Genomic DNA, 15270 nt, shown 5'->3' on the forward strand with positions numbered 1-15270 from the left:
AAATGCACCATGTCAAGAAGTAGGAGATCTACACAGGTCTCAAGACCCCAATAACGACCACGCAAGCACGATAAACATGATCTACCACAATAGAATCACCCACCGGTGTAGACACATATACAGGAGCACTCAAAGAATCATGAGGCACAACCAGATAAGGGGAAAAATAATATGATACATAAAAATATGTGGACCCTGGATCAAATAGAACTGAGGCATCTCTACTACAAACTGAAACCGTATCTATGATAACTACATCGGAGGCCTCAGCCTCAGGTCTGGCTGGAATAGCATAACATCAGGGCTGGGCCCTACCACTCTGAAATATATCCCTAGGACGACCTCCTACTAGCTGACCTCCACCTCTAGCTGCCTGGCCTCCACCTCTAACGGCCTGACCTCCACCTCTAACACCTCTACCCCTACCTTTGGCTGGCTAAGCGGGCGGTGGAACACCCGGTACTAGAACTATAGCACGAGAATCCTAGTGCTGAGAACTGCTCGAGGCTCGAGGGAAAAACCTAGCAATATGCCTCGTATCGCCACAAGTATAGCAAGACTTAGGCTGATGAGACTGCTGACCCTGGAACTGACCCTAACTGCCTAGATAACTACCCTGGAAACTCTGGAGCGAAGGTACACTAATAGGAGCTGGTGGTGCACTGTAGGGCAACTGATCAGAATACTGCGTATGTAGACCACAGCCACCTAGAGCACCGTGAGAAGCCTAAAGTGCTGACTAAAACGGCCTGGGAGGATGGCATCTACCAAAGGAATCCCTGCCTCTAGATGAGGCACCACTGAATCTGTTGGAATGATGAGGCCTCTTGTCTGACCCCTGATCGCTCCCCTGAGCTAGAACCATCTCAACCTTCCTGGCCACATTGGCTGCATCCTGGAAAGAGATCTCACTGTTTGTTTCCTTAGACATCTGCAGTCTAATAGGCTGAGTGAGTCCCTCAATAAACCTTCTCACCCCCTCTCTCTCTCTCTCGGTAGAGAGTATCATAAGAGCATGATGAGCCAAATCAATAAACCTCATCTCGTACTGGGTAACGGTCATAGATCCCTGCTGAAGACGCTCGAACTGTCTACGGTACTCCTCTCTCTGAGTGACGGGAAGGAACTTCTCGAGAAATAGCTACGAGAACTGGTCCCAAGTGAGAGATGGTGACCCAGCTGGTCTGGCCAAACAATAATCCCTCCACCATTTATTGGCGGAACCTTATAGGCGAAAAGTAGCAAAGTCGACCCCATTGGTCTCCAATGTCCCCATGTTCCGAAGAACCTCATAAGTAGTAGCGAACAGCTTGGTGAACCTGTCCAATCTCTACAAAGCATCGGCAGACATAGCTGCTCCATCACCGGTCTGAGCTATTACACTCGGCTGAAATACTCCAACTGGCTGAGCAGTTGGAGTCTAAAACTGGGGAGCCATCTGCTCCGGAGTGCGGGTAGCGGGAGTTTGTGCTCCTCCCCTAGCCTGAGAGACTACTGATTCTACAGGAAGTAAGCCTACCTAGGTGACACTCTCCATAAGGCCCACTAGATGGACTAGAGCATCCTGGAGTACCGGGGTAGCAATGAACCCCTCTGGGACCTGAGCTGGGCCCACTGGAACTGTCTAGGCCGAAACCTCATCATCAAACTCTACCTAAGGCTCCGTTGTTGGTGCTGCTACTCTAGGCTGAGGTCTGCCCCTGCCTCGGCCCATAGCACGACCTTGGCCTCATCCTCTGCCCCTCGTAGGAGCTGCTGCTGGGGGATCGGGCTGCTGAAGTGGTATGTGTTCTCGCCATCTATGAAAGAACAGATTAGAAGTTCAATTAGCATTGCGAAACCAAACCGCACAACAGAGATGAATAGAAGTGAAATTGTTCCTAACTCTGTAGCCTCTAGGGATAAGCACAGACGTCTCCATACTAATCCCTCAGACTCTACTAAGCTTGTCTGTGAATTTTGAGACCTAAGCAACCTAGAGCTCTGATACCAACTTGTCACGACCCGATTTACCCATCGACGGGATCATGATGGTGCCTAACATTGAACCCACTAGGCAAGCCAACGTTATTGATTATTCTACCTTTTTGCTTTTATATTTATCAATTTACCAAGTTAATTCAAGTAAATAGCGGAAATAGAAATGCGAAAGAATAGAATTTTAACAACTTAACTAATACCAATACAAATCCCATAATAACAATCCACTCAGAACTGGTGTCACAATCTCACGGACTATCTATAAAAACTACAAATAGGGTCTAAACAAAGAAAATACATGTCTGTCTCAGAAATAAAGAACAGAAAGAAACAAGATAGGAAGGGGACGCCAAGGCCTGCGGACGCCTGCAGGACTACCTCAGGTCTCCGATGGACTGAAGGCAGCAACCCCTATCTAAGGTCTGTATGCTCCACTACCGGGATCTGCACAAAAGAGTGCAGAGTGTAGTATTAGTACAACCGACCCCATGTACTGAGTAAGTGTCGAGCCTAACCTCGGCGAAGTAGTGACGAGGTAGGACACAACAAACAACATAACCTGCAATTAGACAATATCTAACAGAATAACAGTAATAGAAGCGAATCAAAAGTAAAGGGAAGGGGCAACATGCTTTAGGGGATAACAACATAAGGGAACACGAAAATGACGAAATGAAACAATCAAGACGCTTGAATCAAGAGCAACAAGAAATCACAACAAGTAGGCAAAGAATGCACGACATCACCCTTCGTGCTTTTACTCTCAATTCATACTATGCAATCAATAAAGAAAATGTGCACAGCATCACCGTTCGTGCTTTGTCTCTCTTCCTCACCAAATGAATATTAGAAATGTGCACGGCATCACCCTTCGTGCTTTGTATCTCTTCCTCACCATATGCATCAATATCAATGAAAATGTGCACGACATCACCCTTCGTGCTTTATCACTGTTTCCTCACCATATGCACAAGTATGAATGTTCACGGCATCACCATTCGTGCTTTATCACTCTTTCCTCACTCAAACAATAGTAACAATCAACATCCCGGCAAGGGAATCAACATTTAAGAATAAATACATCCCCGCAAGGGAATCAACAATAAGAATTAAATATGTCCCGGCAAGGAAATCAGCTATAACCAATCTTGTTCCAATAATTTACTTCACAAATGAACCTCAACTAGAGCCAATGCTCAACAATCGACAAATACTACGAAAAATGATCATAAGTCTTACTCAACATGTGTAATCAACAATTTAGGCATTTATAGTACTTATCAAGAATCACAATGATCACAATTTAAGACTCACGGTCATGCTTGACACCAATGTATAGATACTCGTCACCACACCTATACGTCGTATACTACACTAGCATATAGAAAATAAGGCACAACACATATTCCCTCAAGCTAAAGTTAGACCATACACTTACCTCGATTCCACGGCCACAAATCAAGCCTCAACTATCGCTTTCCCTCTAGAATTCACCTCCAATTCACTTGTATCTAGTCATAACTAGTTTAATAACATCAATAAATGCTAAAGAACTCACACCCAATGCTTAATTATAGTTTTCCCAATATTTTTTCCAAAAACCCAAAAATCGACTCTGGGCCCGCTTGGTCAAAACTTGAGATTCGGACCAAAATCCGATTACCCATTCACCCCCGAGCCCAGATATACAACTGGTTTTGGAATCCGACCACAATTGAGGTCTAAATTCCCAAATTTCGAAATTCCCAATTTTCGCCCAAAACCCCATGAAAATCCCTAGATTTTGTGATGAAATCTTGTAAAATAATGATGTAGATGGAAAGAAATTAGTCAAAAGTTGTTTACCTATGATTTAGGGAAGAACCCTTCTTTGAAAAATCGCCCAAGAGAGCTTAGGGTTTGAAAGAGTTTGGAAAATGAGGAAAATCTCGTCTAAGTTTCAATTTACCCAGGCGCAGTTAACCCATTTGCGATGCCAGGTTCGCAAATGCGGCCAAGGCTTCGCAATTGCGAAGGTTGGTCTGGCCTGATTTCTTCGCAAATCGAACCATCGTTTGCAATTGCGATTATTGTTGGATCGCATTTGCGACATGGAACTTCGCAAATGCGGAGGTCCTCCTCTCCCCCCTCCCCCCCCCCCCGCCCCGCCCAGTCATCGCAAATGCGATGGTTATTCGCAATTGCGAAGTGTGTAGACCTGCAACACACCAGCTGCTGCTCCTAAGTTCAAAACACTCTGCGGCCTATCCATAACTCACCCGAGCCCTCGGGGCTCCAAACCAAACATGCACGCAAGTCCAAAAATTATCATACGGACTTGCTCGTATGATCAAATTATCAAAATAACATCAACAACTATGAATTTAGCTTCAAAATCAATGAAATTCTCAAGAACACCTAAAGTTACTATTTTCACAACCGAGGGTCCAATTTATATCAAATCAAGTCCGTTTCCTACCAAATTTCACATATTAGACTTAAACATTATTTTAGACCTGTTCCGGGCTCCGGAACCAATATACGGGCCCGATACCATCACATTCAAGCATTATTCAATTTCCAAACTTCCTATATTTTTTAGTTAAATAATTTTCTTCAAAAATTTATTTCTCGGGCTAGGGACCTCGGAAATCAATTCCGGGCATACGCCCAAGTCCCATATTTTTTTACGGACCTTCCGGAATTGTCAAATCTCGGGTCCGGATCCGTTTACCCAAATTATTGACGGAAGTTATCTTAATTCAATTTTAAAGCCATAATTAGCATTTTTCTCAAATTTTTCACACAAGGGCTTTCCGGATGTACACGCGGACTGCTCACGCAAATTAAGGTGAGACAAAGGAGGTTTTTAAGGCCTCGGAATACAGAATTTTTTTTTTTGTTTTCTAATTTTTATTTGAGAGAATTTAGCAAGTAAAATGTTAGATGATCAACTTTTAATTTGGTAATTGATTCTACTAGTGAAAAAAATCTTATGCACGTTATAAAATGAGATATTTATAGTGTTTTAAGGATGAGTTGATTAGACAATTTTATATCAAATAGGCGGCAGCTACATTTTGTAAAATTACTGTACAAATCGAATATTAGAATAATATTTTTCATGTAATAAGGTGACATAGGTACAAACAAAAAAGTAGATATAAAAAAAATTATCGAGTAATTTATCAGGTAGATGATATAGGATAAATTTTTACACATTGCACAATGTTTTTCAATTGATTTGGTGTAACGTATTTAGAAACGTGGTATTTATGCTCTCTTCCTCGAACATTTACAGCTAAACAGTGCCATCTTTCAACAGTGTTTAGTTAAATTTTCAAACATATGAACGCGACATACATGACCATAAGTAAATAAATTAGTTAGAACTACATAGAAAATCTTGACTTAATAATTTATCTTTTTGCTTTTCTGGGCACTTCTAATTTTAAAAAATTTAAAGAAACCTCAACAATATTATATTGCTAAACTAGTATTATATACTAATGAAGTTCCTCATTTAAAAAATTTAAAGAAGATCTGTTTGATGTATTTCTTGAAAACCGTGTTGCTGCTCTTTCTTGCTCTATGTCTCCTAATCTGATGATGTCCATCTCATTGAAGAAGTATTAGGCATGTGCCTAATAAGAGTTTTCTTTGGTTTGGTAGCCAACCTTGTTGACTTGGTTTGGTTGGTAGCCAACCTTGTTGAATTAGTTTGGTTTGGTAGCCAACCTTGTTGAATTTCTTTGGTTTGGTAGCCAACTTTGTTGAATTGTGAAAAGTGTGTGTAAATTGTCAAATATTGTAGGCTTTAGAGGGTGAAGCTTTGGCTATAAAAGGAGAGCTTCAACTCTCATTTCTACACACCAACAAAGAGAGAAAGAAAGAGTAAGGTTTCACAGACAAGGTATAAGAAAATAGTCTGTGAGGAAAATAGAGAGTGAGCGATATTGTAGTGAGGTGGGAATATCAAAAGAGGGTTATTTCTTTTGAGTGTTGTAGTGGTCTTTGGAGTATTTACCTCCGACCTACAAAGTTGTAAAATTCCTTACTATAGTGATATCAGTTGCTCCTCTCGGGGTCGTGGTTTTTTCCCTTATTCAGAAGGGTTTTCCACGTAAAAATTTTGGTGTCATTGTTACTCTTTTATTCTTGTTAATTACCGTATCTCGGTGCTACATTATTATTCCGCTTTATTACCGTGAATATTATTTTGGTAAGGGGTTTATTCACAACAACTGGTATCAGAGCACGGGTTCTGCTCGTTCACTGAAATACTATTCACTGTCGGTAGTACTATACTTGGTGAAAAAATAAAAATGTCCGGAGTAAAGTACGAGGTAGCAAAATTCAACGGAGATAACGGTTTCTCAACATGGCAAAGAAGGATGAGAGATCTGCTCATCCAACAAGGATTACACAAGGTTCTAGATGTTGATTCCAAAAAGCCTGATACCATGAAAGCTGAGGATTGGGCTGACTTGGATGAAAGAGCTGCTAGTGCAATTAGGTTGCACTTATCAGATGATGTGGTAAATAACATCATTGATGAAGACACTGCACGAGGAATTTGGACAAGGTTGGAAAGCCTATACATGTCCAAAACGCTGACAAATAAATTGTACCTGAAGAAGCAGTTATACGCCCTACACATGAGTGAAGGTACGAATTTTTTGTCACATTTAAATGTGTTTAACGGACTAATCACACAGCTTGCCAACCTCGGAGTGAAAATCGAGGAAGAAGATAAAGCCATCTTGCTATTGAACTCGTTGCCATCTTCGTACGATAACTTGGCAACAACCATCCTGCACGGTAAGACTACTATTGAGTTGAAAGATGTCACATCGGCTCTTCTACTCAATGAGAAGATGAGAAAGAAGCCTGAAAATCAAGGACAGGCTCTCATCACAGAAGGTAGAGGCAGGAGTTATCAAAGGAGTTCGAACAACTATGGTAGATCCGGAGCTCGTGGGAAGTCAAAGAACCGATCCAAATCAAGAGTCAGAAATTGCTACAACTGTAATCAACCAGGTCACTTCAAAAGAGATTGCCCAAATCCAAGGAAGGGCAAAGGTGAAACCAGTGGCCAGAAGAATAACGACAACACAGCCGCCATGGTGCAAAATAATGATAATGTTGTCCTCTTTATAAATGAGGAAGAGGAATGCATGCACCTGTCAGGTTCAGAGTCGGAATGGGTGGTTGACACAGCGGCATCTCACCATGCCACACCGGTAAGAGATCTTTTTTGCAGATATGTAGCAGGTGATTTCGGCACAGTGAAAATGGGTAACACAAGTTACTCAAAGATTGCGGGGATTGGTGACATTTGTATCAAGACAAATGTCGGATGCACATTGGTTCTAAAGGATGTGCGGCATGTACCTGATTTACGGATGAACTTGATCTCGGGAATTGCTTTAGACCGAGATGGATACGAGAGCTATTTTGCAAATCAAAAGTGGAGACTCACTAAGGGATCATTGGTGATTGCAAAGGGAGTTGCTCGTGGCACGTTGTACAGGACAAATGCAGAAATATGCCAAGGTGAATTGAACGCGGCACAAGATGAGATTTCTGTAGATTTGTGGCACAAAAGAATGGGTCATATGAGCGAGAAGGGATTGCAGATTCTTGCCAAGAAATCACTCATTTCTTATGCCAAAGGTACAACGGTAAAACCTTGTGACTACTGTTTATTTGGTAAGCAGCATAGAGTCTCATTTCAGACATCGTCTGAAAGAAAATTGAATATACTTGATTTAGTATATTCTGATGTTTGCGGCCCAATGGAAATTGAATCAATGGGCGGTAACAAATATTTTGTTACTTTTATTGATGATGCTTCACGAAAATTATGGGTTTATATTTTGAAAACCAAAGATCAGGTGTTTCAAGTTTTCCAGAAGTTTCATGCTCTAGTAGAAAGGGAGACGGGTCGAAAGCTAAAGCGTCTCCGAAGTGACAATGGAGGTGAGTACACTTCAAGGGAATTTGAAGAATATTGTTCAAGTCATGGGATCAGACATGAAAAGACAGTTCCTGGAACCCCACAGCACAATGGCGTAGCCGAGAGGATGAACCGCACCATTGTGGAGAAGGTGAGAAGCATGCTCAGAATGGCTAAACTGCCTAAGTCATTCTGGGGTGAAGCAGTTCAGACAGCCTGTTACCTGATCAATAGGAGTCCATCAGTTCCGTTGGCGTTTGAAATCCCAGAGAGAGTCTGGACCAACAAGGAGGTGTCCTACTCGCATCTGAAGGTGTTCGGTTGCAGAGCTTTTGCACATGTACCAAAAGAGCAGAGAACAAAGCTGGATGATAAATCTATTCCCTGCATATTTATCGGATATGGAGATGAAGAGTTCGGGTACAGACTGTGGGATCCTGTAAAGAAGAAGGTCATCAGAAGTAGAGATGTAGTCTTCCGAGAAAGTGAAGTTGGAACTGCTGCTGATATGTCAGAAAAGGTGAAGAATGGTATAATTCCTAACTTTGTTACTATTCCTTCTACTTCTAACAATCCCACAAGTGCAGAAAGTACGACCGACGAGGTTGCCGAGCAGGGGGAGCAACCTGGTGAGGTTATTGAGCAGGGGGAGCAACTTGATGAAGGTGTCGAGGAAGTGGAGCACCCCACTCAGGGAGAAGAACAACCTCAACCTCTGAGGAGATCAGAGAGGCCAAGGGTAGAGTCACGCAGGTACCCTTCCACAGAGTATGTCCTCATCAGTGATGAGGGGGAGCCAGAAAGTCTTAAGGAGGTGTTGTCCCATCCAGAAAAGAACCAGTGGATGAAAGCTATGCAAGAAGAGATGGAATCTCTCCAGAAAAATGGCACATACAAGCTGGTTGAACTTCCAAAGGGTAAAAGACCACTCAAATGCAAATGGGTCTTTAAACTCAAGAAAGATGGAGATGGCAAGCTGGTCAGATACAAAGCTCGATTGGTGGTTAAAGGCTTCGAACAGAAGAAAGGTATTGATTTTGACGAAATTTTCTCCCCCGTTGTTAAAATGACTTCTATTCGAACAATTTTGAGCTTAGCAGCTAGCCTAGATCTTGAAGTGGAGCAGTTGGATGTGAAAACTGCATTTCTTCATGGAGATTTGGAAGAGGAGATTTATATGGAGCAACCAGAAGGATTTGAAGTAGCTGGAAAGAAACACATGGTGTGCAAATTGAATAAGAGTCTTTATGGATTGAAGCAGGCACCAAGGCAGTGGTACATGAAGTTTGATTCATTCATGAAAAGTCAAACATACCTAAAGACCTATTCTGATCCATGTGTATACTTCAAAAGATTTTCTGAGAATAACTTTATTATATTGTTGTTGTATGTGGATGACATGTTAATTGTAGGAAAAGACAAGGGGTTGATAGCAAAGTTGAAAGGAGATCTGTCCAAGTCATTTGATATGAAGGACTTGGGCCCAGCACAACAAATTCTAGGGATGAAGATAGTTCGAGAGAGAACAAGTAGAAAGTTGTGGCTATCTCAGGAGAAGTACATTGAACGTGTACTAGAACGCTTCAACATGAAGAATGCTAAGCCAGTCAACACACCTCTTGCTGGTCATCTAAAGTTGAGTAAGAAGATGTGTCCTACAACAGTGGAGGAGAAAGGGAACATGGCTAAAGTTCCTTATGCTTCAGCAGTCGGAAGCTTGATGTATGCAATGGTATGTACTAGACCTGATATTGCTCACGCAGTTGGTGTTGTCAGCAGGTTTCTTGAAAATCCTGGAAAGGAACATTGGGAAGCAGTCAAGTGGATACTCAGGTACCTGAGAGGTACCACGGGAGATTGTTTGTGCTTTGGAGGATCTGATCCAATCTTGAAGGGCTATACAGATGCTGATATGGCAGGTGACATTGACAACAGAAAATCTACTACTGGATATTTATTTACATTTTCAGGGGGAGCTATATCATGGCAGTCTAAGTTGCAGAAGTGCGTTGCACTTTCAACAACTGAAGCAGAGTACATTGCCGCTACAGAAACTGGCAAGGAGATGATATGGCTCAAGCGATTCCTTCAAGAGCTTGGATTGCATCAGAAGGAGTATGTCGTCTATTGTGACAGTCAAAGTGCAATAGACCTTAGCAAGAACTCTATGTACCATGCAAGGACCAAACACATTGATGTGAGATATCATTGGATTCGAGAAATGGTAGATGATGAATCTCTAAAAGTCTTGAAGATTTCTACAAGTGAGAATCCCGCAGATATGCTGACCAAGGTGGTACCAAGGAACAAGTTCGAGCTATGCAAAGAACTTGTCGGCATGCACTCAAACTAGAAGACAGTGCTACCTCCTCTAGATGAATGAGACTGGAGGGGAGATTGATGATGTCCATCTCATTGAAGAAGTATTAGGCATGTGCCTAATAAGAGTTTTCTTTGGTTTGGTAGCCAACCTTGTTGACTTGGTTTGGTTGGTAGCCAACCTTGTTGAATTAGTTTGGTTTGGTAGCCAACCTTGTTGAATTTCTTTGGTTTGGTAGCCAACTTTGTTGAATTGTGAAAAGTGTGTGTAAATTGTCAAATATTGTAGGCTTTAGAGGGTGAAGCTTTGGCTATAAAAGGAGAGCTTCAACTCTCATTTCTACACACCAACAAAGAGAGAAAGAAAGAGTAAGGTTTCACAGACAAGGTATAAGAAAATAGTCTGTGAGGAAAATAGAGAGTGAGCGATATTGTAGTAAGGTGGGAATATCAAAAGAGGGTTATTTCTTTTGAGTGTTGTAGTGGTCTTTGGAGTATTTACCTCCGACCTACAAAGTTGTAAAATTCCTTACTATAGTGATATCAGTTGCTCCTCTCGGGGTCGTGGTTTTTTCCCTTATTCAGAAGGGTTTTCCACGTAAAAATTTTGGTGTCATTGTTACTCTTTTATTCTTGTTAATTACCGTATCTCGGTGCTACATTATTATTCCGCTTTATTACCGTGAATATTATTTTGGTAAGGGGTTTATTCACAACATAATCATGGATGGAAAAATAGTTTACAGTCCATGATATCTTTGCTTGAAGAGCTATATATACCGTGAATACATAGATAAGAAATTTTGAAAGAAGGACCATGACACCGATGATGATGAGGAGGAAGAGCAAGGAAGCATTACGAGTGAAGGATCTATCTTTAGCGAGAAAGGTGACCGGATCAATGATCAAGGAGTACAAAACAATAGGAGAAGTAAGTTGCGGAAGAAGTACGTCCTTCAAACCTTAAATGATAACAAGAAAAGATCACAGGACAATAGAAGTTATCAAATGAGGAACAAGTTGAGATCAGGTGGAAAGGCGACATTTCAGGATTTCTTTATCAATAGATTCGAAAGGATCCAGGAGCAGCTAATATTTTATCTGACAAGTTTGTACACATATCTGATTTAGTTCTCCAAATTATAGAGTCTGTTACTTCAAGGCAAAAGGTTTCTGTTGGTTGTGTATCTCCTTACAAGGCTCAAGTTTTTGCGATTCAACAACAACTTGGACAGAAGTATGGCACATATGTTAACAGCCGCTTCTCAGTGAATGTACGCTCTGTTGATGTTTCTCGAGACGGTGAAGAGGACGTGATAATTATCTCCACTGTTCGTTGTAATGGGAGTGGATCAGTAGGTTTCCTTTCTAATCATCAGAGAGCAAATGCAGCACTGACTCAAGCAAGGTACTACTTTGCTGGACAACAATATTACCTGTAAAATAATTGGCTATTCTTATCTTATACTCCATCTGCCCTTATTTATGTGTCACTCTTTCTTCTTTAGTCTAGCCGAAAATGAATGACACCTTTATATATTTAGAAACAATCTATACTCAAACTTCTCATTTTGCTCTTAACGAGATGATTATTTTGTAGCCACATAAATATCTTACTTGTTTCATGCCACAAGTTTCAAAAGTCTTTTTTTTTCCTTTATTAACTCCATTCACCATTAAACACCATTACATAAACGGGGACGGAGAGTGTAGTTGTTTTTTAGCTGTCATTCAGTGAAAATACAGGTTCTTACTTGCTTCCTTGGTTTTGTATGCAGACACTGGCTTTGGGTATTAGGGAATGCCACAACTTTGGTTAAAAGTGGTTCCATTTGGAAGCATTTAGTCATTTTTTTTTTTTTTTTATTTTTAAACCCCTCCCAAATTAGGAGGATCTATAGTGTTTCCACACTTCCCCTCCATGGTGACTCCAAGTCTGGGGGTTGTTTCTATGATGTCAATGAAGACAAGAGTTTGACTCAAGCCATTTTGGGTGCTACCATTGATCTTGGCCAGATTGAAACATTACTCAGGACGGACTCCCCTCTATGTAAAGCAACCAAGTGGAAGGTAAGCTGCTTCATCTGGCTTATAATTGATTTTTAAAGTTTCTTTTCTTTGAGTCAGTTGGATTACGTCGGAAAATAATGTAAAGGTCTTATCATAACCCCCTAAGCATATACTAGCAACTGCTGCGTAAATCCAGTGGCGGAGCCAGAATTTAAAATTTATGGGTATATAGAGTTTGGATTAAAACTGCTGGGTTCGACCAAACCATAACGTATGTTCTATCTTCCCCGTGTAAATCATTGGGGAAAAGTATTTTTTGCATGTTTGTTTGTTTCATGAATATTGATGGCCAAACAACAGATCTGTTGAATATTGATTTTGCTAGTAAGCCGAATATATTGATAGTTCTGGTGTTTGGTAGTCTTTACTTTGAGTTCTTGTTCTGTTATTTTGTTTGCAATTTGGAGAAATGACAGGTTCCTTGCTGTTATAAACTAACAGATTCTCTTTAGTGAGAATTTCTCAAAATCGATGGCCAGAATTATGGATGCCAAGATCTGTAAAGAAGTGATCTCACTTCTGGTAAAGCTTTCTAGTGGTTGGCCCAAGTCAGAAAAGCGCAACAAATTCAGCAATAGTGGTGGGGATTCATCTGAACTATTAGAGAGCTACAGTGTCAAGCACCTGATATGCTGCTAGAGAACTCTACATACATTCAAGTGAACTCTACATACATTCAATCTGGGACATCTTACCAGGATCTCAGCTACCAAAATTGACGAAGGACCTTGACATCCATTTCTACAGTTATTCAGTGCATATGATGAATTGTTGCAAATGCAGGCGCGTAGAGGGTTACAGATTTGTCTTCTGATTTGAATTGCTACATTTTCGGATTGTTGAAGAACTATTGAGATGCTGACTTCACAAGTCTTCAGACCAGTACTTGGCACGTGAACATGTAGCTATGTGTCTGTGGGATGAACCAGGATGTTCAAGAAGTTCCAATTCAGTGTAGGGTGTATACTAGAGGGTTCTTACTACTTCATGAATAAGAGAACAACAGAAGCTTCTGGTTTACACTTAATTTTTTGGTAGCTCACTTTTACAACAATTACCCTGTTATGGTTGCTGCTTGTTTCTTATTATCTTGCTGGTGGTATTGCTGTTGTTACTGCTTTCTTTTTCTTTCCTTGAGCCGAGGGTCTATCAGAAACATACTCTCTGCCCTCAAAGGTAGCGGTAAGGTGTGTGTACACACTACCATACCCAGACCCCACTCGTGAGATTATACTGTGTTTGTTGTTGTTGTTGTTGTTCACTTTTACAACAATATGATGAGTTATTTATTCCATATCAGATGACTTGTAGCAACCATGTAACTCCTTATGTTTACCAGTAATTTTCAGGAAGCCCAAGAATGGTTAGAGCATCCTGCTGAAGATTCTTGTAGAGCATCTTGAACATAACAAGTTCTATCTACCACTGCTGATCGCTACAGCATAACGTAGGTAAATTATCAAAAGGATATATACAATGGCATAAAGCCGCTGCCATGACTATCATGTTTGTACAGCTAGTCTTTTTCTTAGAGTAGTTCTAAAAAACTTCAGAATATCTTAGCACAACAAATACCTGAACATGACATTGTCTGTTTTGTACAGTTTGTGACGGCCATTGCTTGGAAAGCTAGGGGTCGCGTGGAAATGGCATCGGTTTTTGGCTCTTTTTGGTGTGTTTGTTGTGTTAATACTACAATGCTGGTTGTTGTTTGCTACCTTTTGATTCAGTTTTGTAGCACCTTCTTCCATCCAATATATGATCTTCCATTGCCACTTTTTGCTTCCATGTTCTCTGCAGGAGGAGGAGCCAGTGTACATGTTACGGCTTCAGCCAAACCCAGTAACTTTTGTCTAAACCCTGTATTTATCTTAAGAAATTCATTGAATATGTAGAAATTTTTAATTTAGAACCAAGTAACTTAAAAGAACAAGAATTCCGAACCCTGTAACTTTATATCTTGGCTCTGCCTTTGGTTCTCTACCTAGTTTTTGTTTGAGTTGTACAGTCAATATATATTATCTGAATAACTATGTTGATCGAGTCATACCGGAAATATAGCAAAAGTTTAGATTAGTGTCACAGGGGATATCAAAGACAATAACCAATTCTAAGAAATCAAGTCTAAATTAAATTGTAATGGGCTTCCATGTCAAAATAGAAAAGTTATCCTATAATATTATATAAGCATATTCCAACTGCATATTTGTGCATTTGAACATTTGATGCTCTGTTAGTCCATGTGCAAAAGGGATTTCCTGGAGGAAGCATGCATTGGGTTGCTATTTACAATGTGGAATAAGCATATTTTACATCCTTTTTTCAATCAACTGCACCTCAATCACGAGTTTGTTGGAATCCCTTCTTTTTTGTGATAGTAATTCCTGTAACTTCTCAACCTTAACCAAATTGCCATAAGCTGATCTGTGGTGTAGACACCTCCAACCAAGTGATGTTATTCAATACTGCTCTGTGGGAAAAATAAGTTGTGTGTAAACAATATTTTTCTAAAAAAAATGTGTATGCGTTATGCCTACATCATTTGCAATATAATGTCAAGCATTAATTTTGATTGAAAGCAAAACCTTTAAACTAAATCTTGTCATATAATGTTTGGCAATGCATTATAATCACCAAGAACAACAGTGGAAATAAGTCTTTATAATTTGTACTCTAGCTTGAAGCTGACAAGAACTAAGCGATGCCACCAACTTCAGGCAACTGAGAACGTTGTATTCCTATACAGTTGTGGTTGTAAAAATCGCCTTTGGGGTGTGTGTGTGTGTGCACGCACGTGTTTTTAGTGTTCGTGAAACTAAATGTGGCAAGCTTTGGTAGCCATTCTCACCAACCAGGAAAAATTGGAGATATCGCCATTCTTTTGTTTGGAGAAGACATGTAGACATCTGGCATACAATGTGGAAATAATGTTTTGTGAGAAGTGAAGGATGACCAGTTGGTGG

This window comes from Nicotiana tabacum, chromosome 3 (genome assembly GCF_000715075.1).
Source record: "Nicotiana tabacum cultivar K326 chromosome 3, ASM71507v2, whole genome shotgun sequence".
In the NCBI taxonomy this organism is placed as follows: Eukaryota; Viridiplantae; Streptophyta; class Magnoliopsida; order Solanales; family Solanaceae; genus Nicotiana; species Nicotiana tabacum.